This window comes from Dromiciops gliroides, chromosome 2 (genome assembly GCF_019393635.1).
Source record: "Dromiciops gliroides isolate mDroGli1 chromosome 2, mDroGli1.pri, whole genome shotgun sequence".
In the NCBI taxonomy this organism is placed as follows: Eukaryota; Metazoa; Chordata; class Mammalia; order Microbiotheria; family Microbiotheriidae; genus Dromiciops; species Dromiciops gliroides.
In genome coordinates this window covers 219,515,025-219,542,786 of record NC_057862.1, presented here as the reverse complement: position 1 = coordinate 219,542,786, position 27,762 = coordinate 219,515,025, and positions in this window count along the sequence as shown.

Here is a 27,762-nt window from a genome sequence, read left to right as displayed (position 1 = left end):
CATGCATGAATTGTATTTAAATGAGGCAGAGTTGCAAAAAGTCATCAGCCTCACTCTCTCCCAGAGTCTCTGAAATCCAGTGGCAAGACAAAACTCAGGATAACTGGCAATGGCCCAGGATACAGTCAATTTCCTTGGTGTCTTTGATGTTTGACCAAGCTCGAAGCACTCCATAGCATCTGCTTAAGGCCCTTCATGTCCCTTAGAAGAAATTGTTGTCATCCACCCATCCTGCTAAGGGAAGTTTTCATATGCTTGCAGTAGACATCTCCCTAACTCACTGAAAAGTTTGAGGCCTATTAGTTACCCTCAACCTTCTTTGGCAAGTCTGTCAATAAGTTTTTTGAGTTGTTTTTGTTTGTTTTGTTTTGTTTGGGGGGGGTTGGGTGTATATGTGGTGTGTTTTTTTTTTTTGCAGGGCAATGAGGGTTAAGTGACTTGCCCAGGTTCACCCAGTTAAGTGTCAAGTGTCTGAGTCTGGATTTGAACTCAGGTCCTCCTGAATCCCAGGCCAGTGCTTTATCCGCTGTGCCACCTAGCTGTCCCATCAATACGGTTTTACTAGGGTGTGGCCACTTTGTAAGTTACAGCTTCTTAAAGTCAGGGGAGAGAGTTCAGTGAAAGTGAACACTAAAGGAGGACAAGCAGCCTTAAAAAGCAGTAAGCCCTCGCACCAGGTGAGCTAGTCCTCCCTAAATACCCCAAATGTCCTGAAATGAACTACAGAAGGAAATGGCAAACCACTCTAGTATCTTTGCCAAGAAAACCCCAAAGGGGGTCACAAAGAGTCAGACATGACTGAAAAGTAGAATTCATAGAAAGGAGTATCCAGAAATTAGGATAGAAAGGTCAGCAGAAGTCAGAGAGGAAAGAGACTTAAATGCTAAGGTAATGAGTATCTACTTTATCCTATAGGACATGTGGATTGTAGAAAGAGGAAGAAATATGACATGATAAGACCCATTTCTTAGTAAGTTAATTTTGGTAGCTATCTGAAAGATGGAATAGAGGAGGGAGAGACTAGAAGCAAGAAGATATAAAGTATTCTAGACAAAACTTGGTAAAGCGGTACATTAAGGAAATGGCCGTGAAAATAGAAAAAAAAAATGGGGATGAATTTGGGAGATGTTATGGAGATAGAATTGGCCTGATGTTAACTTAGAGAATCTTGAGAATTCGGGAAGAGGAAGAATGAAGAATGAATTAAGTTATAATCTCAGAGACTGAGAAAATGGTGGTTAACAGATGGAATTATTCTGATGCCAAAGGAAGCAGGAATCTCTAAGGGTATTTTTATTCAGAATAAATGAATGGGATTGGAATTTCCCAAGTGATTTTCTTTCTTTTCCTAGTAAGAGATGATCATAGAAATAAAATGTAAAGGGCCAATCAGCTATACCATGAAGAAAGATATATGGCTCATTCATCAGCATTTAGTCTAAAACTTTTGTAAGTATTTCATGAAAAATGTTTCCAACCAGTCCATCACCAAAATATTTGTTCCATGATTACCAGTACATGATTGTTTATTCTATCATGCTTCTATTTTCTGGGTACCTGAAACATTCATATATACCTAACAGTAACTTTAGACTAACTTCTGAAATCTCAAATCAAATTTTCACAAAAGGTAAAGCTATATGACCCAATGGAAAGAGTATTCAATTTGGAAACAGATGCTCTATCTCCAAATTCTGGCTCATTCCCCTTGGGAAAGGCTCTGGGCCTCAGTTTCTAGCTTCAAAAAATGAAGGAATTGAACCAGAAGCAAGCAAGCAACAAACATTTATTAAGCATTTCCTATGTGCCCTACAATGTGCTAAACACTGGATATACAAATATAAGAGAAAAAAAGACAGTCTCTGCCTTCAATGAATTTATATATGTCTCAGTGGGGGGATTAACATATAAAAGGAAGATGACTAGACAAACTCTGAAGTCCTTTCCTTATTTAAATTCTATGACCAAATAATATAGACCAGAGGTCTCAAAACCCTGGCCCAAAGTCAGCATGTAGCCCACAGCACTCGAGGATGTAGCCAAAACCAGATTAAAAAATAATCAAGAAATACTTGAAAAAGTGTGCGTGTGTATGCATATATGTCTATGTGTATATATGTGTGTATATGCACATATATATACATGAATATAACATGAACAACATCAATATATGATTTTTCTAAGTCAATATGCAGCTCATGTGTAGTCTAAGGACTTTGTTTCTATTTGAGTCTGACACTACTGATACAGACCCTCTTACAGTTTATTACTTCCATCTTCCACTAAAAAGAGATTCATTTTATTGATTATTCTACAATAATGGAATTGCCTGGATATTATTTATGCATATTGCACTTGACCATGAGTATTTCTTCCCTCCACTTAGCTATTTAGCTGAAGCTAACTCTCCATACTTTTGGACATTATCCTTATCCATTATGTAAATCCTTCAGGTCAGCAACCTAATTATAGTATCACAGAATTTTAAGTGGAAGATGGGTCAGAGATCATTTAGGTCAACCCTTACCATAATTTGAGTCCCCTCTGCAAAACAAAGGACAGTTGGTTAACCAATTGTAAGTAGACTTACTCTAAAATGACACAAGTGAGAAACTTGTTGCTTTAAGAAGCAACCCATTCCACTTTTAGACAGATATAATTTTAGGAAATGTTTCCTAACCCCATTTTACTATGACCCATTCTTATCAGGATCCAGTTTTTATTCACCAGTTAAAGTCTGGGAACATGACTCTGTTATAAGATGGCTTTTGGTCTTGTATGCTAAAGACATGCATTAGTCAGGACCTCAGCTCTAACAAAACCTTCAATATTATTCCCAGATGGAAATAAAATTGAGTACTTAATAGAGTACTTAGCATAGTTTGGGGAGAGAAAAATATATTAGAATAATAATACTGCTCTTGAGCTCTTATTTTTTAAAAAAAATGACCATGCATCTACCTTCTTTAATGAGATCACCTCTCTAGTCTTTGAACTTGATCCAACATCAGACAAGACCACCTATTGTTTTCTCTCTGTGTTGACCTGAGAGTGATGATTCATATTAGGATTATGAAGAAAGCAATCATCCATCATGGGAACAGCCTTTGGCAGCACTGAACACTAACATTTCCAGACAGAGACAACACGCTGGTGCAGTCAAATAATCCAGGCACATTAATTCCAACTCTGTATGCTATAGATTCATTTGGAGAACACTCAGGCTACTGTACTAAAGAGGGATAAATCAAATTTAATAGACATTCCACAAAATCAAGTACTATCTAAATTCAAAATGTTTCCAGGTATGCTGTGTTCTGAATACACATCTTGGGACAAATATCTCACCCATTTTAAACACATACATGGCTAATATAGTATATTTAAAAATCAACCTACACAATAAGTAACATCTTTGAAATTTTGAAAAATAAAAAAAAAAAAAACTGTTGGGACCCAGGAAGCCTGGGCTCTACTGTTGGCTTTGCCACTTAAAAGTTGCATGACCTTTGGTAAGTGATTTAACCTCACTAGATCTCTATTTCCTCATCTGCAAAATGAGAGAGTTGAACTAATTAATATCTACATTTCCTTCTAATTGTGTGTCTAATGTTCATTTTGCTATCCTCTAGTCAAGCATATTATTTACCCTAACTGAACAAAACTGTTTCTTTTTGTACTGCCTTCTTTCCCTTCATTTCACCTATTATCTTCCTCCTTTCTATTTCATTTCCTTACTTTGATACTCCTATTTCTTATCCCTCTTTCCTCTTCTTCTCTCGTTCTTTATACCTCTTTTTCATCTTAATATTTCATTTTTTGTATTCCTTCACTCTCTCAAAAAAGTACCTGAAATGTTAGCTGAATGAGGATGTTGCCAATAGGGATATCTTGGTAAATCTTTAACATCTAGCTCTCCAAGAAAAAAAATACATGACATTCTTTTAAGTTTGACTTGCATTATTATATCTTCTCTATTTGTAAAAGTCCAGATAATAAATTAAAAATAAAGCCCTGATTTATAGTACTTGCTATGATGCCAGAAGTATAAATGCTCATGATGAAAATTTAATTGATTTTCAGGAGCTGTGTTGTATCCAGATTTATCCCACAACGACTAGTCTCTCTCTTCAATCTATCCCTTTTACCCATACTGAAGTCTTCTTAATGGAAGTGTGATCACACAAATATTCAAAAGATAAAATGTAAAAAAAAAACCACCAACAAATTATTCTAACATTTTATGACCACAGAATCTGGCTCCAATCTACATTTTTAGACATTTCATAGCACTCTTCTTAATTTTCTCTATTTCCTGGTAAAATCTGACTTCCAGATATTCCTGGATCTCATCCTAACTTTTACCACTGTCAATATGCCCCTACCATCCTCTATATCAGGAAAGAACTTCATATCACTTGCAGTTAAAATCATTCCTTTTCATCCCATACAAATTTAGAGATAAAATTCTCATGAGGTCTTCCTTGATTTCTGTCTGGAGCCCAATTTCTCATACTTATTTGGCTACTCCCTCCATATACCTTGGGTGTATATATATATACATGTATACACACACACACACACACACACACACACACACACACACATATATATGTCCAAAGTATATGAAGGGAGTAGCCAAGGTACTCAGATTATGGATCCACTAAAGTAAATATGTTGAAGGCAGTGTCACATGCTTCAAAAGGGATTCAGAAATGAAAATGACACAGAGCTTGACCTCAAGGAGCTTACAGTCTTGTAGGGGAATGAGACATGTACACCCATTACTATAATACAAGTTGTTTTATTGCAGTGTGACCTCTGTGCATGCTATAGTTTCTTGGAGCCATAAGTGAGAGTTGTGTGATAGGTAGCCACCAAAGGGCTTAGTGAACCCTCACACCAGAGGTGCTAGTCCTCCCTGAAAAGTTCATACAAGGTATATGCACATATGCATATATATGCACATAATGCAATTTGTTCCAATAGCCAGAAGGCAGCTGAAGCAGGTGCTATAGAGTGAATAGAGTTTGGCCAGACAGGAGTAGATTACAACATATACATATTTCTTTTTTCACTTAGCACAATTTTTGTCCACGACCAGCCATAAATTCTATATACAGGATACATCCAACGTTTTGGAGACCTTCTAAATCGCATAATATTTCATCAGTATCAAGTGAAGCATTTGGCTGTCCATCCTTTATCAATCCCTTTCAACATATGAGTCCATCTTACATATGTATGTATGTGTGTATGTATGTATACACATATATACACACATTTCCTTGTACACAGTAGACACTTAATAAATAATGATTGAGTGGAATCAAACTGAAACTACACATGGGTTTATAGAGATGAAATGCATGAGATTTAACTACCTAACCCTTATAAAACACTCCTTTAGCAATACATTTTAAAAGCAATTAATTAAAGAAACCTAACTAATGCTTTCCACCTCCACAAATTAAATTAATTCATAATTAATAAGATAACAGCTATCTCCCAAGCTGCAATCATTTAAACCAGGAAACCAGGATAATAGTAAATTAATCAACTTTATCTCTTAAATTACGAGACCAAAAAAGACACAGACACATAGTTTATTTATACACAGAAAATACTGTTGGCAGACTGCAGGAGGTAGGTATAAGGTCTGACTTAATCAAAGATTTCATGGGAAGTTGTGAAGCTTTATTTTTTTTCCAGATCAAAAGGAAGATTTCTTCAAACCCAAGTAGCATGTCTATATTTTCACATTTGCAAATAGATAATTAATGAAGACATTTTCTATGGAAAACCACCATATTTTTCCCAAAAAATACAATTGCTGAATTTCTATATTTGGAGGTTTCAAACATATGCCATATAAGCCAGTGGAAGCACAGTTTGATATTTCAGAATTGCTAACATTCTGTAAATATAGAAATTATGTAATTTTCTCCAGAGCTGTTTACTTCTGTATTTCAAATTAGTACAATAAGAAGAGTTAGGGTAGAAAGGAAGAAAATCTGGAAATATAAAGGATTAATACTATAAGCCCAGAAAGGAGAGGGTCAGACTTTTTAGAAAGCCAGATTTCTGATGTTCTAGTGTTCCAGAATTCTGTTTCATGCAGAGGCATATGGGAAGCAGCAAGAATGATGTCTCAGTAGAGAGAATGAAGCCATAGAAAATTATTAATAAAAGTAATCATGGTGTTTGTCCATCCTGTTCAAAGATAATGCTGTTGACTTGAAGAATTGAGTTGAAATAATTTAAACAAGATTCAATCTAAGGCAGCTGAGGTTTCTCAGTCAATGTCAGGGATCTTTGGTTATGGAGAATAAAAGATGTATCATAGGTCTAGAGATAAGCAAATATATTGATTTTTTTTAAAGGAAAGAGCATAAAAAGTTCAGATTACAAACCAGATGGCTTGAATCATTCCTGGCCAACTTTTAAAAGAGGTTTATGGAGATCTTTTGTAAACATCTGATGAGCAAAGAAATGATCACTAGAAACCAGAATGGCTACAGCAAGAAGTGACCATGTAAACTGATGTTTTTTTTGAAAGAGTGCTAGACTTATTGATCATGGAAATTCTGTACAAGTATCAAAATGGGTGGCATTGTGAATAAAGCACAGAACCTGGCAATACAAAGGCCTAAATTCTAATCCAGCTTCAGACACTAGTTGTGTGTTTGGGCAAGTAACAACCTCAGTTTGCCTGAGTTCCCCCATCTATAAAATGGGAATAATAGAACCTTCTTCCCAGGGTTGTTGTGAAGATCAAAATGTGGCAATGTTTGTAAAGGGTTCAGCAGAGTGCCTGGCACATAGTGGTTACTCAATAAATGTTATTTACCTCCTTCCTTTCTGCTAACTTCATGTTCAAGATGGAGAAATCTAGGTGAGACTGCATGGTGAATTTGGAAGTAATTGAATTACTGGATTGATAGCTGTTTGGGAAGATACCTCTGGTGCTGTTGAATATATTTGACAATGAGTCCAGTGAGGGAATAAAAGTTAGAAGGAGATGTACCTAGCTCCCATGACCGTAAGCTAATGTTACCTTTGTTTGGAAAACTCTGTAAGAACAAAATATTATATGCTTAATGTCCATTTCTCCCCTAGGTAGTGTTTTCACCTAAACATACTCCACATAGACTCCCTTAGCTTTGGAAGCCCTGTTGTAAACTCTGTCTCCTGACTCCTACTATGACCCCTTGGCCCTTGGATTTCCTACTTCAGAAGCTTTGGCTATACAGGGGAAGGCCTTTATTTAATGTCCTTAAACTTCTACTCAGATTGTGTTTATTTTTTTTAATCTCAGAAGGGTACTTTCCTCAGAGTCTGATAGTCCTTTACTAGAAACTAAAGATTTCATGACCCAACTGGGACCCAAGGATTCCAGAAGTCTTGTTTCCCTACTAAATCATTTTTTCCTTCTAAAAAGTTAAAATAATGCATGAGTTGCTTGTAGCCCAGCAAAGTCTCTATTTTGTGACCCAGAGACCACATAGAAGGACTAATAAGGCCTACTCTCTCAGTGTTACATTTGCCTCAGGGCATGTCCTTAAACATTTCAGGAAATTAATGAGAGACTCCTATTAGAGTTCACTTCTTCATCTATGGATAAGCATAGTGAGTCCAAGGTCCTTCCCCTGGGAAGGCAGAGGATCTTCTGGGGTTATGACTTAATTTTGAATCAAGATGTTCATGTATTTCCATTCCTTGAGACTGTTCAGAGCCTAGAACAAGGTGGCGTTGGTTCTACTTAACTGCATAAGAAACAGCCTTCTACTGGACTGTGTCAAAGGGTTCCACCCAGAGTCCTAGGAGATGTCTGACATCTTCTTTAAAATTGAAATTACTAATCTTTGAATTTGCTGGTTCCTTAAGGAGAAATGGAGTATGGAAGAATATAGCAGCATCTCCTGTTTGGCATTGAATGACCCTTCCCTGTGAATCAACTTTTGGAGAGGTTGGTTGCATATGGAGGATGTAGTGAATGATAGTGGAGGTAGCCACCATCTAGGCAGAGCTCAACCACCTGTATGGTTTCAACATATCCCAGATTTTTTGAGGAGATGGATAACTATGTTTTTACTTATCTATCCTCACTCCCCTGCATAATGTCTTGTATATAGAAGAGGCTTAGTAAATGCTTGTTGAGTCAAACAATTGAATCATGGATAATGGATAAAATAATGCAATTCCCTTCAGAATTCTCCTTGGCCCTGAGATACATAAAAGTATCTCAATGTACAAAAGAGAAGGGGGAGTCAAAGCAGGGGGCAGTGAGAGTGGAAGAGGGATAATAGTTTCAGGTCATCCATGCCCTCTAAGCCATCACTTACTCAAGTATAGAACCATCCACAGACCAGCTACCATCAGCAAAGTCAGTGTAGCATCCTTTCACCACACATCCCCAAAATAATCCATACCCATCACTTTTTAACATGATCTAGGGGTGGCTAGCAATCAAAATCAGAGTTATAGACAACTGCTCATTGAAGGTCCCAAGTGTAGTAGAGATAGGAACCTCTTCATGCTTTATGGACATGGTCCCTCACCAGTGAAAGTGAGTAACCCAGAAATTACATTTCTTTTCCTTAAATAATAAATAGTTTTATCTATAGTTTTGGATTATAATCACATTTTTTCCAGTTGTAATCTCAATGGAATCACAGGAACTTTAAAGCATGAAGGGAACTCAGAGTCTGTCTGGTTCAACCTACATATTAATAAGAATCTCTTCTAAAATATCAGTAAGAGGTCACCCAAGGTATCTATGCTAGAATTGCTAGATAAAGGTAGTGTGCATCTTAAGAGGGTGGGAATGAATGCTAATGTTTAATGAGAACTATGTGATCTGAGGTAAGTCAATTAATATTTCCTAACCTCAGTGTTCCCAACTATAAAATAAGAATGATGACATCTGTACTACCTACCTCACAGTCTTTCTGTAAAGTTCAAATTGGACACAAGGTCCTTCATAAACTTTAAGGTATTACATAAAGGTCAGCTATGACTATTATTATGAGAGATTTCAACTATCCAGATTTCTAGTAGAAATTCAATTCTACTAAAAGCACAAATCTAATGTGCATCTTTCCTTTGCCTTATGGACAAATCCATCACACAGAAAGAAAGAAAAAAGAAGAAAGAAGTAAGAGAAGGAAGGAGGAAGGGAGGAAGGAAGGAAGGAAGGAAGGAAGGAAGGAAGGAAGGAAGGAATAAAAGAACCACAAAGGAAAGCAATTTAAAAAAAAAGAAACCCAAGCAACACAATATCAAAGAAACATGGATAGAAAGAAGTTAATGTGAAAAATATATATTTGGAACTTTATAGAAATGCAAGCTCAATAAAAGTCAATAGTGAAAAATAACAGATGCCTACCAACAATTGCCAAGGAGGCCTAAACAAGCAAACTCCTAGCAGTATGCTTATCTTAGACTTTACCAAGAGTTGTTTCTTTATAGGACTTTCTTTAGAAGAGAATTTCTCCAAGGACATGATACCAAAAGGTCTAATGCACTTTCTCTAGAAGGCTAACTGTAATTTGATTTTCTGAACATCTATTTAGAAAGTCTGGACATTGTTTCTTGTATAATGGCAGTCATTTTTTTTTAACTTATCATATTCTTCTGGAAGGCCTGTGATCCAGAAGTTTTCTCTGCATATCCTGTCTTCAAGATCAATGTGTTTTTCTTTCATGAACATTATGTGTTCTTTCAACATTACTGATTTTTGTTTCTCTTTTTCCAGATTACCCTTTACTTAAAAAGATTTATATTCTAGCTTTTTTTCTCTCTCACTTCTTTGGAGAAACTCATTGCCATGAATTCAAACTTTTCTTTTCTGCTACTTATTTCTTCTGATCAAGCCATAAATTCTGCCCTTTTTCTCCTTCTAACTTGTCTCAAGTTTTCTCTCCTAGACTCTAAGGAACTTGCTTAGCTTCCATATTTTCTTGAACATCCACAGAATTTTGTTTCAAGTAATAGATCAATTTCTTTTGTCTTGCAATATTTCTTTAGAGACATTTTTAATTCTTTAAATGCCTTGATAATAATCTTTCCTTCTAACTGTAGCATCTTTTCTATTGATTTATCTGCTTGTAGACTAGGTTTTTAACTGTTTTTTCCTTCTCTGATCTTACATGGTTTTAGTTTTCCTTATCTTACCCTAGAGCAGGGATTCTTAAACTTTTTCTACTCACTACCCCTTTTCGCCCAAGAAAGTGTTTATGTAACCCTAGATATATAGGTATATAAAATGGGTATCATAACCTTTTACTGTAGCCAAATTTTTGCCACCCCTGTGTTCAGTTACATGACTGCATATAACATCACAACCCACAGTTTAAGAAGCTAGGCCCCAGAGTACAGGACTGACCCAAATTCAATTCCAGACCCCTTTTTCTTCTAACCGGGTATAGACCTGCATGATGACCCCTTTCCCCAGTTCCCTCTACTTTTTAGTTCTCTCACCAGGATGCGACAACATCTACTGGTTTTGGAAGGTTTAGAGAAATTGTAGGTAGGTATACTATTAAGAGTCTCTGTCATCTTTGGGTTCCCTTACCTAGGGTCTACCCCCAGTAGTAGAAAAGCATGAGTCTCCTTCCCTCTAATATATCTCCACCTTCACCAGGATACAGTGACTAGATAGAATGCAATTAGGCTGCTTATTGCCATAGTCCTTTGGTGGAAGGAAAAGAAAAGAATGTTTTAGCACAGACTACAAAAAAAGGAAACCCCTGAATGGGTTCCAAATCACAAGCCAGTATATTGGCTTATGTATCTTCAGGAGTATGGAGGCAGATAGAAGAAGGGTACTGAGTGAGCAGGTTAAGCATTACTTTTCCCACATGTTGTCATAAGTCTGTTACCTTGGTGGTGTTGTGTTTTTTTTTTCCTTTTGTGTAGAAACAGTTGTCATTTTGCTACTCTGGTAAAACTTCCTCCTCTTTTTGGATAATTAATAAGTAGTAGAGGTGAAAATATAGTCTATTTTGTTAATGGTCATGTGACCCCCAAACCACTTCATTTGAAAAGACTATTTGTAAGTGTTTCATGTACATTCTGATGCTCTCAGGCTTTTACATTTTCCTCAGGGTTTCACGGGGTAATCTTGAGGGCTTGGGATATTTCTGTTTTCTATTGCCATTGACTCAAGACTCCATTAGCTTTGTGTTCCTCCCATAGTTAGGGGTAATGTAACAGGTGCCTCAGTTTCCTATAACCTTTTAACATCAATTAGCTTTTATAAAGGGATATTTACTTTGAAGCTATAGCAAAAACAAATGGCACACACATATCTCTTCAATACCTCCAGGTTTCTTTCCCATATCACCTTGGTTTCTGAGAGAGTAGTCTCAAAACCTAGCTCTTTTCCTAAACAGCACCATTCCCACTAAGTTCATGTATAAAGGACGCCATCTCTTCCAATGAATCCTTTCCTTAGCTACTGTTGGGCTACAGTCCTGAAAGTCACTCTTCACTCATCGGTGCATCAATGCTATATTGACTATGAAACTCTGGAATCTGAATCCTGGATTTCAAAGAAATCAGCAGAGAAGACACTAAAACCAGAAGAGAAGATTATCAAGATATTATATTTCCAATGTTCAAAGCTTCCACAGGTGGTGATACCATTCCCTTTACCCATGTGGTCTCTCACCAGAGTGAGTGAAAGGGTCACTGAATTCCCCAAAGAGTAACTGAAGTGAAAGAGGAAGTAGTTGATGTGGAATGCCTCCCAAGCCAAAGTCTTTAATGTGTATTTAATTGACTAGAAACATTTGCAGAATGTCAACACACATTTCATAGTCCCTCCAAGGAACTTCCCTTATATGTTGTCCTAGAAGCAAGCTCCTCAACATCCTTGCCATGGAGAGGTTGTGTCCTCTCCCAAAAGACTCACCTTCAAGACCACAGTCCAGCAGTATCTAACTATTAATGTGCATAGATGGCTACCATGTACAAGAACTTAGTAACACTGACACTATTGAGGAAAGGAGCTATAATTTGACTTTATTCCCTTGGAAATCAAGGTGATGTTGGGGAGAGACCTGGAGGCATAGAAGTGAATTCTTCAAACCATTTGTTCTTGTTCCAATTATGATGATGGAGTCTCTGCAAGTTCCAGACCTGATTACATAAAATAAATTCTATATTGAACTTGAGGATATATTTATATCTTCGCAAGATCCAGTGTTAGACCTATTTAAGGGTAACAAAATATTCTTGATTTATAATTGATTATTCATGTTAGATACCCCAAACAGCAAAGACATACACAGTAAGATGCTATACCATTAATTGAATCATCCCTTAAACCAAATATTTAGTAAATGTTTAGCATGTATCAGGGAAGGCATTTGTGCTAATTGTTAGAAATTCAAAGATGCTTTCTCATCAAAGGTGATAATAACAAATCCCAAACCTAAAAGCATCATTGTTGTTTGAATCTGCTTTTCACTTTATTTGTGAATAACACAGGTATAGAGATTCCAAATCACAAGAGGGTCCTGAATGTTTTATACAGCAAACAAATGTTTGTTATTTTTTCTCTAGTAATAAAAGTCTTGTAGAAATCATACTTTGGGAAAAATAAATTAAAAAAAAAGAAATCATACTTTAAGAAGACAGAGGGGTATATGTGTATGCATATGTGTGTGCACTTTTAAGTATATCAGTAGTTCATCTAGCAGTAGCATAGTCCTATTTCCATAGAAAACATAGAAAGGTCACCTGTAAGTTGAATGGTGGATGATTGACTTCATTTGGGCACTTAGAAAACTGGCACTGATGACACTAATGGAGATTTAGAATAGCTATGAGAATAAAAAACCAATGCAAAAAAATCATTCTGTAGACAAACCACAATCCTTTGTTAAATGAGGGGGAAATCAATGTTAAGTTCATTACATTTATGAGACTTACATTTTTCTAGCATGTCTCAAATAGTGTACAGAAATGCCAGCTTAAACATCTGGATAGGATCTTTTGCATTAGCTTCCTTCCAGAGATTTATTTTTAAATTCAATAGACTTGTTTTTCTTAAAATACCATGAACTCACAAAACACTGCTTTTTCTCAGAGATCAATTTCTGCAGGATTGAGGGGGAAAGGGAATCAATCCCACCACAATGAAGCTGCACCAGTGCCAACTGTAACTTGTCAACTTAGCTACTCAAGAAACCCATTTTCATTCCAGCAAAGGTGGAGCCTCTGGGATATGTCCATTGTTTTCAGGATGATGCTACAGTTGGTGATTACGACTTAGAGCTACAATAATAACTCAAAAGGCCACTGTTAGGCCTATTTGAGGAAAATTCCAATCCTCACAATGTTCCACCAACTGCTGTACAAGTCCAAAAATACTGACAAAATTGACTGAATCTATATCTGATCATTCATGCTAAATACACCATGTAGCAAATACATATGAAATAGGAGTTCTATAATCATTTATTAAAGCCATCCCTTGAACTAAGATTTAGTAAATCTTAGTTCAAAAGCCCTGTCTACACCAGGCAAGTCATTGTGCTAATTGGCAGAGATTTAAAGGTTCTTTTGCTCATCCGCAATATCTACATGATCTTTAAGATCTTCAAAGGCTTTGATTCAATTTTAACACCTGGTACTTTCCCTCAAAGAAAATAAAATCTATTAGGAAGTATTAGACTGGAAATCAGCAATCAATTTTAATATGTTGGAATGTGACAAATACAAATGTAAAAGGGCTTTGGTATATCCCCAGGTCACCCTAGATGGAGAGACCCATGTGGGATATGCCAAGGGCCTATTTCTGGAAGAAGACAGCTGCATTGGCCTACCATTTGGGGGTACCATTGGCCATGAACTGGAACTGATTACTTCTTTAAAATTACCAGACTGGGACAGAACCTCTCTCTCTCTCTCTCTCTCTCTCTCTCTCTCTCTCTCTCTCTCTCTCTCTCTCTCTCACACACACACACACACACACACACACACACACACACACACACACACACACACACACATATGTACGAATGAGTTCTTTCAACACCACACTGTTATCCACTGTAAAAATTGTTGAGAAGTGCTTTCAAAGTTGTTTTACAGCTTGACTACTCCCCATCAGGACTACAAAACCCAGTTTAATTACAATATGGTCATCCAACCAATTGGAAATTTTGCAGTTTTCCTGGCCTGGTCATGAGATGCATTGATTCTAGAGCATTTTTTTTTTTGAGAAAGAACTCCATTCCCTAAACCTCTGCCTTCTCTATGTGAATTCCAAGGTGGAATCTTGTGGAATCCCAGGAATTGAGGTTTATCCAGTCCATTCATATGCTTCTTCACCATGCAAACTCTATCCCACGGGGAGCGGGGGCACACATATATGTACATATACTTGTATATATATATGTATACACATACATATATGTATATATGTGTGTGTGTCCACTTGGGATCATAGAACTGCTGATTTACATGTCACATGGTTAGCAGCAGAGATTTTAATGCAAGTCCCTTGATTTCAGAGGCAAGACTTCTTCCATTGTGCCACATTGTTTATATATCTTTGGGTCTTATTTTCACAAATGTTATAAAAATATGGTGTTATTGTAATTTTAAAGATGGATTTTTACTATCAAGAGGGACTTGCTTCTTTTGATGACTTACATATCAAAAGAAAAAAATCAACCCTTTGCTGATATCCACCTCTGCCCTAGAAGATAAGAACAAACAGGATAGTCCTACCAGCAGCACTATACCCAGGCTCACCACAATCCAGGGATGGAGAATTTGTTTCTCTGTATCTGCTTTCTAGAGACTATCATTAACTAGTGATGGGTGTAAGGATGGATTCCATCACTCATCATCTGCTGGCTCCAAGACAAGATACAAGTACAAAAGTTCAAGAAAGAAGCCAAACCTCTTGGGTACAAAGCAAAAATCCTCATATTGTGATGATGTTTTAGCAAGATCAATTTTGGTAAAATCTGAGATTGTACTTAAAGTCAATCATTATTATGATTTAAAAAGTTAATGGTGATTTTTACAGGTACATGAATATAAGACTGGAGAGGGTAAGAGTCCTTTTTTATACTGTGTGCATTTGAAGTGTGTCCTCTAATTTGTGTCTGAGGATGGTATACAAAAGACCTTCACTGTTTTCATTATAACCTTGCAGCCTAAATGTTTGACCCAAACAGCATCTCCATTCATTATAACTATTCTCGGGAAGGTATGTCAGTAGCTTTTTTCCCCAATATCCTCAGATATGACCCATAACTTGAAGCCGGACTTCAATGACCCCTTCAAGTACAGCCCCTTTACATCTTGTCATCATCTCAATTTTAGCTCTGACCCTACAATAATTTCTTTATTTTGCCTACACTAATTTCTTCACTTTTCTGTAGTGTCACATTCTTCTGACATAACTGGCCCAGTTGGGTTGGTTTGTGATGGACATTTTCATTTTATAAGATTTTCAATGAATGAGAAATCATTACCTCTCACCAGCATTCCAGGTACAATCTTCACCATGAGTGAATATTTTATTATAAGTTACTTTCCCAATTAGTTAATGTACTCCTGTCTCTGTTACTCAAAATTATGTGTTACATATTAGAGAAAACTAGGACATAGGCCCTCTTTAGAAGCCTTTGGTATTATCTACATGATCATTTATAGACTCAATGGTGATCGTGTTTCCATTGTTTTTTCTCGTCTTTTCTTTTCAACTTGGAATCAGTCAACAAGCCCTTATTAAGTACTTACTGTGCCAGATTTAAGTGGGACAAAGAAAGTTTAAACAAAACAATCCCTGCTTCCAAGGATCTTACAGTCTGACAAGGGAGATACTAGGCAAACAACTATGTACAAACTAGATCTATACAGGACAAATTGGAGATAATCTTGGAGGAAAGGCATTATTTAGATTATGAAGGTGTGGGAAAGGCTTCTTTCAGAGCATAGGACTTTAGCTGAAACTGGATTTACAGGAAATCTTTATGCAAGTGAGAAACAACTAAGCTTTTTAGAACTTGAAGGAACCTTCCTTTGCTAAAAAAAAAAAAATTAACCCAATTTAAAAGATGAGAAGTAAAATGACTTGCCCAATGATGACTGTCTGAAAGGAAATAACTTGGAATGGAAGTAGGATGGATTCCATTTGGGATATAATAAAAGACAGCTAGGTGTCACAGTGAGTAGAGGTAGGCCTTGAGTCAAGTAGATTCATCTTTCTGAATTCAAATCTGATCTCAGACACTTACTAGCTGTGGGATGCTGGACAAGTCACTTAACCCTGCTTCCTTCAGTTCCTCAACTGTAAAATGAGCAAGAGAAAGAATTAGCATCTAGTATCTTTGCCACAAAAACCCTTAGGGCCACAAAGAGTCAGATACAACTGAATAACAAGAAAAGAATTCGATGAGCCTCAGTTTCCTTGACTGTAAAATAAAAGGGTTGGACTAGCTGATATCTAAAATACTTTGAAGCTCTAAGCCTATAATCCTTTATAAACTTGTGATTTTAAAATACTGTACCTCTTATTATTACCACTTCAAAATCTCTAGGAGTTTAATTAGTTGCCTATTATTCCCCAGACAGTTGTCAACTATAGTGAAAGAGATAATAGAATGTCAGAGGATTGAAATATTGTAGACTCTTACAAATATGCAACTTCTGGAAGAGAAAGAGTTTGCTTCTAGGAAAGTCTTAGACACAAATTATTCTGCTAAAAGAAAGAAGTTTGGGGCAGCTAGATGGCACAGTGGATAGAGCACCGGCCCTGGAGTCAGGAGTACCTGAGTTCAAATCCGGCCTCAGACACTTAACACTTACTAGCTGTGTGACCCTAGGCAAGTCACTTAACCCCAATTGCCTCACTAAAAAAAAAAAAAAAAAAAGAAAGAAGTTTGATACTGAACTACAGAACCCAAAGGGAGCCTATCTTTGTAAACATCATAGCCAAACATGCTTTTATCACATCTTGAAAAATCCTTTTACCAGAGTTAGCTAGATTCCCTGTAAGCAAGGACAATAAAGACCAGAAAAAGAAGAAAAAGAAAGCATCCAATTAGCAGGCCAATAAGAGAAGTTGAAAAACGAAAACAAAGTCAGCATTTAGGCCTTCTGGGGAAAAGAATTTTTTTAAAAAAAGAAAGAGTTCGGAGCAGCATTTATTTGGCCTTTTCCCTTTTAAATACTGCTTTGGTATCATGCCACATTTAGCTTGCACTGTAAAAAGTTATCTAAGCTAAGTTAATTAAATTTCAAATGATTATTGTGAGAGCAATTACAAAGATTTACTACATAAATGATATATAAATTTAGATGCAGAATACTTAAGTCAGAATTTGAGCCTATACATTAAGCAATAGAAGCATAATTGCATTCTTATAGATACTTAGAACTTTACAGCTAAGTCTTCAAAATGGGTTCAACACAGTTTCTAGCTGATTCACTTCTAAGCTTCAACAATCTAATATGAAAAGCTCCCTTGATCCTCATGAACATCCTTTTTTACCCCTAAAGCCTGAGTCTTTTGATATTGCCCAGGCTAGAAATACAATGGTCACGGAGCAGCTAACTGTGGTAAATAATGGAATTTGGCAGACTGATTGGGATGGGCCACACGTGGCCTGTCCTGAGTGACACATGCTGCTGATGTCAGCAGAAGAAACCACTCGCCACAGGAAGTTTGAATGACATCCCCTTTTGGGGGAGGGAGAGTAAATGCTTGCTGAGGGGAGCTCAGTCTCTTTCCAGAGTCACTTTTCTTTTTGGTGGTGTGAGCTGCAGGAGTGGGCAGAAAGAGTTTTTTTTCCTGGCAGTTTGTCCTGTGGGCCCTGACTCCAAAGCTGTTTCCCATTGAAACTACAAACCCCAGGAGGTGAGTTAACATTCCAGCCCTGCTCTTTTGAATTAGCTGAACTGGAAGCGAGTTTGGAGGATTGTATAGACTTAGGTTAGAGTTAGGGAGATTATCCATTTTTCTTTTTCCCTATTCCCTTGTCTTTGATTTTATTAATTTCACCTTTTCTGTTTATTTTATTCCCATCGATAAAACTTGATTTGTTTGTGTAAAAGAGGCTATTAGGCTCCTCTCTTATTGGCCTAGGAGAAATATCTAAAAGGGCAGTTTGGGGGGGAGGGAGCTTTGGGCCTAGAGGTCCTTCATTATTTCCAGGACCCCAATATTACAGTGAGCCACTCAATTAACTCTCCCTACATCAAATCTATCCCTAACCTAACCCAACTGCTGATTGGCACAGTTTAATTCATTTCATTTTTTACCTGAGCCAGTTTGCTTTTCCTTAGGCAATCTGGTAGCCTCTCTCTCCCAGAGGCCTGTCATATTGGTGCCATACAGTGTAGACACCAAACTGGACTAGGACATTGTAGTTTAGAATTTCTAGACTCAAGTACTAGCCTCAGACTCATTAGTAGCAAGGATTACAAGTTCTAATTTTCCTTAGCTGACCTACCCTCACAGTACCACTCAAATTTATCTTGATAGAAGTAAATGTGTCCTTTAAGTGGGGACCCCATACTATCTCTGATACTTCTTTGCAGTTTTCCACTCCCCATCTGGAAAGAAAAGCAGAAAAGGGTCTCTCACCTAAAGTCAGAACTTATGATCATACTTTCCACATTGCTTGCTGCTAATTGATTCTTGTTCCAGTAGCAGAAAAAAAAAATACAGTTATTTAATTGATGTATGACAAGACTGATAAAGAAGCCAGCACCAATTAACACATTTAATATGGAGAAAGATAATATCTAGCACTTAATTGATATTGTATTATTCTTTAAAGTTACTATAATGAGTAGAAATAGAGCTACCTACTTATTCATTTGTCTTTCATTTTCCTTTTGCTTTTGAGTTAACTATATAGAAGTAAACTTGACTCTTTCTTCCTACTTAGAATATTCCCATTTACCAGTTCTCTTAGCAACCAATTTATATTTAATCATATATAAGACTGTCCTTACTGAGACAAGATTAAATGGTTTTATCTGAAACATAATGTTGAAAGAAATAAAACATGCTGGATAAATGAGCCTGCTTGGTATACAAAAGAATTGACTTATCACATATTATTATAACAGCAATAACTTCATAATGTTAAGTTTAGCCAAGCTTTGATGATCAATCGTCATTCCTGTCTTACAGTCTTAAATGCCTTTAGTGATCAGTCTTCTACCATTTCCTTAAGAAAAAAACCCACAAATGATGCTCATTAGTCAGCTGCTCATTATTAAACTCTAGCAATACATTCTTTTTTCTAAAGTTTAGTTCCCCTAAAGTAGAATACTATCCCTCCTCTAACTTAATCATAGCAATTAGTTCACTCTTGGGTTTGCCATTTTCTTTGCATATTTTATGAATTAATGCACACATGCACTGTGATTGAATAAATAGCCATTTATCAAGTACTTACTAAGAGCTAGAACTTGGTCTAAGTTCTGGAAATAAATAAAAGTGAAAAATTCCCTGCCCTCAGGAAGATTGCATATTCCAATAGAGGGATTGAAGACATATGAGTAATGGTCAGGGAAAGATAGGAAGTTATAGGGATGGTGAGTGAAATAACAAAACAGCCAGCTGACATATGGTTGTTGTTTTTTAAAGTTAATGTTGATCTTATTACCATTCACAGAATAAGAGGTAGAAAGGTGAGAGGCAAAAGATGGGATATTGCCATCATAAAGCATAGCCAGATCTGATACCAACTACATATAGTAGGATCTCACTAATCAGGATAACAATGGCCCAGGATGGTTATGGCTAAGCTGGGTGATCATACTCCTCTCAAGAGGTGCATTTGCTGTACTAAGAAGGTTCAGCAGTAGCAGGATGGCTGGCAACAGGATGCCTGGGGTGACATATTGTAATATTTGGGGTCAGCCACATATAACCCAGAGTTCCTCTGTTCAATTGGGATTGAGTTCTTCTGTTTTCATTCTACTGAAAGGGGCATAAATTTAAAGATTCCATATCTCTGAGAAGAATGTAATTACTTTTTATTCTGGAAACCATAGCTCCTAAAAATATCTTTGCCATGAACTCTTCAGGAATGACAGAATCTTGGAGATAGAAGTGTGTACTCTCCAACCAATGAAGCTTACCAAACATTAATATCATCTAGGTTTCTTCTTTTGATGTTATAGAGATATAAAGAAGTGTAAAAAATGGAATCATACATGATGAGTAGCTATTCTCTGTTCATAATTTATCATATATAAGTAGCAGAGAAACAATGAACATAAAGAAGACATACAACTTTTTGGAAAGCTTATGGATGATTCCCAGGATAGCCATGCCTCATTCCTCTCCAACATGAATTCTGGAATTTCACTGCCATGTCTCCTAGGTAGGTACCTTTGTCCCTTACTCCCATTTTTTCATCTTCCTTTTAGGTATTGCCTTCCCCCTTTAGAATACACGCTCCTTGAGGGGCAGCTAGGTGGTGCAGTGGATAAAGCGCCGGCCCTGGACTCAGGAGTACCTGAGTTTGGATCTGGCCTCAGACACTTGACACTTACTAGCTGAGTGACCCTGGGCAAGTCACTTAACCCCCATTGCCCCGCCAAAAAAAAAAAAAAAGAAAAAGAATACATGCTCCTTGAGAATAGGGCCTGCCTTTTTTGCTTATACTTGTATTGCTAGTACTTAGCACAGTACCTGGAACATAGTAGTAAGAGCTTAATAAATAGTTCTTGACTGGGCTAGAAAACTAGGAGTTTGATCCATTGACCTTAGTTCCTTGTTGCCTGAGACATAAAAAGCACAGCTTGTGAGAAGCCTGGCATGTCAGAGGTTTATAATAGTTCCTATTGTCTTATGGAACCCAGGATTTTTTCTGACCCAGTACCATTGCTTTTTCAAATTTTAAGAAGGATGGGGGTACAGCATATATTTGAAACCACTTTCTAAGGCCTCAAGCCTGTCAATGATTTAGGGGAATGTCTATTCCCAATCACATAAAGATTTTCCGTGGTAGAATGGGAAGATGTGGACAATTTGTTCCAACAGCCATGAAGGCAGCTGAAGCAAGTGCTGTGCAATGCTTAGAGCTTGGTCAAAGATGCCAATGACATCCACTGCATCCTGGGGCATCAATAGTTATCTTGACTTCTGTCTTGCCACTGGACTTTGATGACTCATGTAGAGAGAGGTAGGCTGATGATTCTGCAGCTCTGCCTCATTTAAATCCAATTCACATCCAAGTCAAGACATCACCATGATGTCATCAGTTTTCTTTGAAAAGGAAGGAAAAACAACAAGAAGAAGACAACAATAAGCTCTGTGAGGACAGGGTTGGTTTTTTCTGTATTTTATAATTTCCCTAAAACTTGGAACAGTGTGTGATTAATAAATACATATTTTATTGTCACTGTTGTCATTACAGAAATCACTTGCCAGATTTGTTTGTTTCTTAAGAGAATAAGTGGCTTACTTTTTAAACACACCTAAGATTAATAGTGTAATGTATTGAAATGTCTGTCTCAAGAGAAGGAGGAGTATTTGTCTTTGGCATATAAGTAAGAACATTAATGGGTCTCAAAGAGAGAATAAACAACTGAAAGAATGATGGTCATGACTTTAAGGGGCATTTTGAGCTATAACTAGTATTATGACACATGTAAGTTAGCAACTGTGAGCTATAGGTCAATATATCCTTCAGAGGCCATGTGGGATAATCCCAAGAAAAGAAATATTCACACTATTACATTAGAACCCAGTAGTCTTACTTTATCAACCACAAGTGCACTCCTTGAGATGTGAAGGAGGGAATTTTAGTACAATGAAAAAGAAGTATTCTTCTACACAGTAGGAACTAAATTTATGGAACTTTTTGCCTGAAGAAACAAAACTGACTAAAATATAAATACACGTGAAGATCTGACATAAATTCATAGATTTGTGTTATTCAAGTAATCATGTTGTTTGATGGTCATTGCTAACCTTTCTTGGTTGGTAACATGAAAGCAAATGATGTCCTACTATAAAATAATATAACTGGCAGAATCTGACATGACCTAAGCCATCTGGGTCTCTGGAATTTCCCAGTGGATGGAGTAAAGGCATAAAGAGTTTTAAAACACATTAAAGTTCAGCTCAAGAGCCATCTCCTGCATGAGGGCTTTCCAGATGCCTCCAAGCTGCTCCAAGTTAAATGATTAATCACCAACTATTTGTCAAGAATTTATTATGTGCTATGAACTGTGCTAAACACTGGAATTACAAATACCAGGAAAAAGAAAGACAATGCCTGTCCTCAAGAAGTTTATATTCTAATGACACATTAGATAGCACATAAAAGGAAGCTATAAAGGGGAATGGGAGAGAAAGGTATACGGTCAGGATGAAGAGACCTAAGGATTGTAATCTGGTAAAAAATGAAGAGATGACTGGCCTGGGGCCCCCTGATTAAATCTAGTACCTGAGAAGAACCATCTAATCAGCAGGAGGGACTACAAGAGCTGTGGGTACTTCGAACATGTGTATCCCAGTGATGTCTCCAATCCTGAGAATTTTTTTGTGTGTGTTGAGTCATTTCAGTCATGTTCAACCCTTCATGATTCCATTTGGGGTTTTCTTGGCAAACATACTCTACTGGTTTGTCATGTCTTTCTTCAACTCATTTTATAAATGAAGAACTAAGGCAAAAAGGGTTAAGTTATTTGTGAGGGATACACAGTCAGTATCTAAGGATAGATTTAAACTGAGATCCTTCTGACCCCTGGGCCAGAACTCCATCCACTTTATCACTTAGCTGCCCCTTGACAATATTTACTTTTTATTTTTCTGTAAATAAGTATATGTGCACAGGTTGTTTCCTTTGAAAGAATGTAAACTCTTTAAATCTACGATCCATTATTTCATTTTTGCTTTTGTATTCCCATCACCATAGTGTCTGGCACTTGGTAGGTGCTTCAAAATTATTTGGTTGCATCTCAATTTCCTTATCTGGCACTCCCTGGGGAGAGCCAAGATGGCAGAGGACAGGCAGTAACTCCTTAGAGCTTTCCCCAAAATCTCTCCAAATCCCTTCAAATAATGTCAATTTCCTTATCTGTAAATTAGAGAAAAATAATATTTGTAGAAACAAGATAGGTGGTATAGTGGATAGAGCACTGGCCTTGGAATCAGGAAGACTCAATTTCAAGAGTACAAATCCAGCCTCAGACATATACTTGCTGTGTGACCCTGGGCAAGTCACTTAAGCCTGTTTCCTTATCTGTAAAATAATCTGGAGAAGGAAATGGCAAACCATTTCAGTATTTTTTCAAGCAAACCCCAAATGGGGTCAAGAAGAGTTGGACACAATTGAAAAACAACAAAAATATATTTGTACTACCTGTCCAATGGAACTATAATGAAAGAAATCCTTTTAAAATTTTAAAATTCAGCACAATTTTTTATCTTTTTCAGTGGAGTTTTGATGCTTGGAGTAAAGTATACAAATACTTAAATAAAGTGAATTTGGAATATTTACTAGTGTTTGCATCTTTTAGTAATAGATATGTGAAACCGTGAGGCACAAAACCATGTTTATATCTGAGAGGAAGCTGACAAGGTGCTTTGCCAATAATATATGCACCAGTCTGAAGTGTTTGTGCCAGTAATTAAGAATCTTATCTAGTTCTATCACTTTCAAATTTTGCAGCAAAACTAGGGTTTCAGTCACCTTCCTTGATATAATGTACTATCATTCATTACGTTAAGTACACTTGCTTTCTATTTTCATCTAATCCAACTGGCCTTTCCAATGTGTTGGATTTCTTACAACCATATGGACCACCTGACATTCCAAAATATTATCCTCCTAATTCATTCATTCTCTCTTGTCTCTGATTTCTTTGCTTCAAAAGCCTTAATAATCCAAAGCTTTTGGTTGATGTTAGATTATTTATTTGTTCTTTTCACTATTTTGACTCCTCAAGTCACCTTAATCTTTTGATTTTGCCATCAATTGCTGATTGAAGGACTCTGATTTTTGACACATTGGTATTTTCCAGATTTCTTTCCATATATTTCATTTTGCTGCCTTTAATTGGGCAATGTGGCATTAAAGTTTCCTATTACATATACCAGCCAGAGATTGATGTAGTCTTTCAATTATTTTCCATAGATCTTCAATGGTTTTCTCATGTCATTTCTGCCATGATGCCATGCTTAGGGCTACCCAAATTAGATAATAATTGTAAAGAAATTTGCACTCAGTAAGTTCTAGGTAAATATTAGCTATGATGATGATGACAACTATGACTCTTGATAATTCCACCTTTCCTCCTACTGTTCTTAGCATTTCAGGATGGATTCTTACACATATTTCTCTATGCAGGTCCAGAAATGGTTTTACATTTTCTGCCAAATGCTGAGAGAGAGTACATTCCTTCATTATATTTATAGGAGAAACCAAATTCATGTCATCAAAATCAGAAAAAGCTTTTCAGAATTTGAATCTAAATATGCTCAGCTTTTCAAAATTGTTTGCAATATGACTGGTATTTTTCTGTTGTTATTTGGTTTAATTTGTGGATTTGGTATTAAGTGAAGTTTCATTTTGTGAAGAACATGAGGTTATTACTTTTCCTTTTTAGAAGAGTTCATCTTTAATTTCATCTTAGAAATTAATAAGTTCTTATATAAAATGATTGGCCAGCACTGGTCAATTATACTTTGCAACTTAGAGCTGTGGGTACTAATGACAAATAAATAAATAAAAGCATTTTGAAGCCTTTGCTTATATGTTTTCAGTTATATTTCAAATTTTCGTATGATCTACGTACATAATGAAAATATCTGTGGCTTCAGTCCATTTCTTTCTTTCTTGTGGTTTGTCCATGTTACTGTTTAAAGCCATCTTCATGTGAGAATTTTCCGGAGCTGGAATATTGGCATTTGTATCTGTTCCAATAAATCTAGTCTTCTTGTGGTACTGTATTATGAAGAAGTACCACTCACTCAGGCATCATCCACATCAAGGTGACCATCACACTGGTTCTGAGTTGCTAGCCTGCATCCCAATGATGCCTTATCTGTTTCTTAGATTCAAAGGAGCAGTTTCATATCACTAGCTGGTTCACTAACCCAAGCAGTGACTGCACCAGATCCCGACTGCCAGAATTTGGGGGTTAGTGAGGGGCCTTCCCAGTTACTATAGTAATCTCAGAAATCAGTGCTCCTGTTGTATATCAGCCTGGCTGGGATTTCCTTCCTCTTTTAGTGCCTTCCCCATTCTTGTAAGGTTCCTATAACATGAAGGGTGGGCTCGACTTTTTAATAATTATTTTGTACTTCTCATATTTTTCAATGGGGTTCAAGTAGAAATAATCCTAGGACAAACTGCTATCTTGATGTTATCCTTTTATATTTAATGGTTTATGTATTATTGTATACATAGACTTGTAAACTGTTTTTACTTGCTAAATAAAAACATCATCTTATGTTGGAAGCACTCAAAGTATCCTTGGTGTAAGACCAGTACTAAAAACATAATAGGAATATAATACACCTCATTGTGTTCCCACATGATTATAATCTCTTTTGCTAGATGGCTACATTTTCATTTTTTTTTCATTCCTTGTAGTTTAGAAATTATAAATAATTTGGGATGGTGATATTTATGAAAATGCTGATCTTTTTTATTGTTGTTCATTTGTTTTTTTATGGGTCAATGTTATGTTCAGGCAATTTAGGATAACAATTTGGTCTGTGGTAATGATCTAATTTTAGTACAATTTGTTGGTTGAATTCTCAAAGATATTGTGAGGTCTTTACTTATGATATGGGGAGTTCTCATCAGTCAGGTCAAGAAAAAAGAGCTTCTGATGCATAATTCTAGCCACTAGGTCATGTCTTTCTGGGTATTTGGTAGATGCTAATTTTTTTTTATAGTCTCCAATGATATGCTGTTAGTTTTAGCCACTTTGAATAATTAGCATTGTTCATTGTCAGATCCTTAAGGGATCCCTGGTGACAATGTCTGGGCCCAGAACTGCCAGCATAAACCTCTCTGTTTCCACAAGTACAGACAATCTGGTTGCTTTATTTTTTGTCACTTATTATAGAAAGCATTTGGATTCTAATGTTGAATTTAGCCAATATATATAAACTACTTTCTAGATATAAACTACTTTCAGATACTTTCAACAAATCGAAGTTATATACATGGTATCTAGATTTACTATTGCTAAGTGAAGTGATGTCTACATATTCCAAGCATATTCTTGTAGGTTTTTTACCTATATATAATGTGCTCTAAGAATGTCTATCTTTTCTCTTCATTCTTTTCAGCAAGAGAAGTGCCATTTTATTTTATTTTCTTCTTTTTGTGAGGCAATTGGGGTTAAGAGACTTGCCCAGGGTCACACAGCCAGTAAGTGTTAAGCGTCTGAGGCCAGATTTGAACTCAGGTCCTCCTGACTCCAGAGTCGGTGCTCTATCCACTGTGCCAACTAGCTGCCCCAGAAGTTTCCATTTTATACAACTACCTTAAGGTTATGGGCCCTGTGAATCATTAATATTGTACTGAATTTTATGAGTGTACTTTCCCAAGCTTTATGGCCCTACACCATCACCATCACCACATTACCATGATCACCACCACCATCATCATCTTCATTTTCAGCATTATTTTATTCTGAGTTGTCTTGCTACTGATATATTGCCTATAATACACTTGAATGTATATGCATATATTTAATCTATAATGATATTGTGAATTCACAGGTAGAGACTTTGTCATTTGTATTCTCAATCCATAGGGTGTGTAGGAAGTTTTACCATTGTTAGGAAGAAACATTTATTTAGTATTTACTATATGCAGGGCACTTTATTAGATACTTTTTAAGTCAGTCAGGAAAATGATTATTGCCATATCTAGCAGCTTTGCCTCTTGAAGCTAACTTCACAAAATATGTTAAAAGTAAACTTTATGACACGCATCATCTAATCAAAATTAACTCTTGGAAAATTTATATGGTGAAGGAAATACTTCAGGATATTGCCCTATGTTAGGAGAGGGAGGGGAGCTAAGATATCTTTGCACATTGCTTCTAAAGGGGAAGGTTAGTGAAGAACTTGTCTAAAGTACAAATGAACCATTTCCTATTTGATTCCATTCTATAGTTTCTACTGCTGTTTTTTATTTATCTTGCTATTTTTTGTGTTTATACCACTTTTTTTTTCAGTGAGGCAATCAGTGTTAAGTGACTTACACAGAGTCACACAGCTAATAAATGTCAAGTGTTTGAGGTTAGATTTGAATTCAGTTCCTCCTGACTCTAGGGCCAGTGATTTAACCACTGTGCCACTAGCTGCTCCTTTATCACTCATTTTTTAAAAAAATACTCCTTTCGAGCACTTCCAGGGGTAGAGCCAAGATGGTAGAGGAAAGGCAGTAACCTCTTGGAGCTCTCAACACAATAACACCAAAAACCTTCAAATAATGCCGTAAGAAAATTCTTGGAGTAGCAGAACCCACAAAAAGACTGGGTGAGATCATTTTCCAGCCAAAGACAGCTTAGAAGGTCAGCAGGAAAGGTCTGCTTTACCAGGGTAGAAGTGGAGCCCAGCCCCGTGACCAAGCCAACACAGATATAGCCCCAGGCCATACCAGAGAATTCTACCTCCAGAGCCTCTAAATAGGCTGCAACTGTGGCTACTCCTGAAACTCAGGTGAGTTGGCCAGGAGGAGATTGCAGGGGACCCTGCTGGCATTGAAGTGGAACTCTGTCCTTTTGTCCATGCTC